Below are 1,054 nucleotides of genomic sequence, written 5' to 3' on the forward strand. Positions count from 1 at the left end.
TGCTAACTCCAAACTGTGGGAGGAGTAGGCGAAAACAAACAAATAAATACACACACAACGTGGATTAATACACGATGAAAGTTTAACTGCTGATTTTGAAGACGATGTTCAAAAGATTACGAGAAATAAAGTGTCTCAACTTTTTGAACCGGCAACGCCATGTTTGAAACTATGCTCATGCTCCCATTCATAAGCTAACGAGAACAAAAGTGGCACACACGCTCGGGTGTGCCAACGGTGCTTGTTTTCGGGTACAGACCCATTGGGGTAGCTATAGAAGTAGTTGGTAGTAATAGTTGAGTTTGGTCGATATATAAAGCCTCTGTGAATAATGAAAGGGTCTTTGATCGCGACTATTTTGTGTTGTTACTAATCGATAATGTTGTTTACTTACCGCGAACATTCATAAGTGTGCATTTTTCATGTGTATTGCAGTGGACACAGCAGATAACCCAATGTGTCTTTGCTGTAAAACAAACAAACAAGCTTTAAGGTAATTAATAGCCAACGGTATAATATTTTTAAGTTACGTGCTTTACAGATAATAAATACGTTATTGGTTAGTAATTTCGAGATGCTTGTGGATATATATATAGTTATATACATGAAAAGATTTCATTTTAAAATTCATAAAATAAATAGTGATACACTAAATTTCAGTATCGTAAACCATAGCAGTTTTGAGGGACAGACATTATTAAATCAGCTTTTAAACTCACATATTACGTGTTATTTAAAAAAGTATTAGTTACTATTTTAGTATGCGCCATCTAGTGAGATAAAGTACAATGATTCGATGACGAAGAACCCACTTTGAGACTAATAATGGTTGGAGACGGCTTGAATGGGTAATGAAAAAAAAAACTTTAATATAAGTTTAACATAACAGCAAATGTACAGCGTTTCAACAAAGTTTTATCATCATCAGGTGACAAAACCTTGTCGAAACGTTGTACATTTGCTGTTATGTTAAACTTATATTAAAGTTTTTTTTTTTCATTACCCATTCAAGCCGTCTCCAACCATTATTAGTCTCAAAGTGGGTTCCTCGTCA

This window comes from Limulus polyphemus, unplaced genomic scaffold (assembly GCF_000517525.1).
Source record: "Limulus polyphemus unplaced genomic scaffold, Limulus_polyphemus-2.1.2 Scaffold3744, whole genome shotgun sequence".
Taxonomy (NCBI): domain Eukaryota; kingdom Metazoa; phylum Arthropoda; class Merostomata; order Xiphosura; family Limulidae; genus Limulus; species Limulus polyphemus.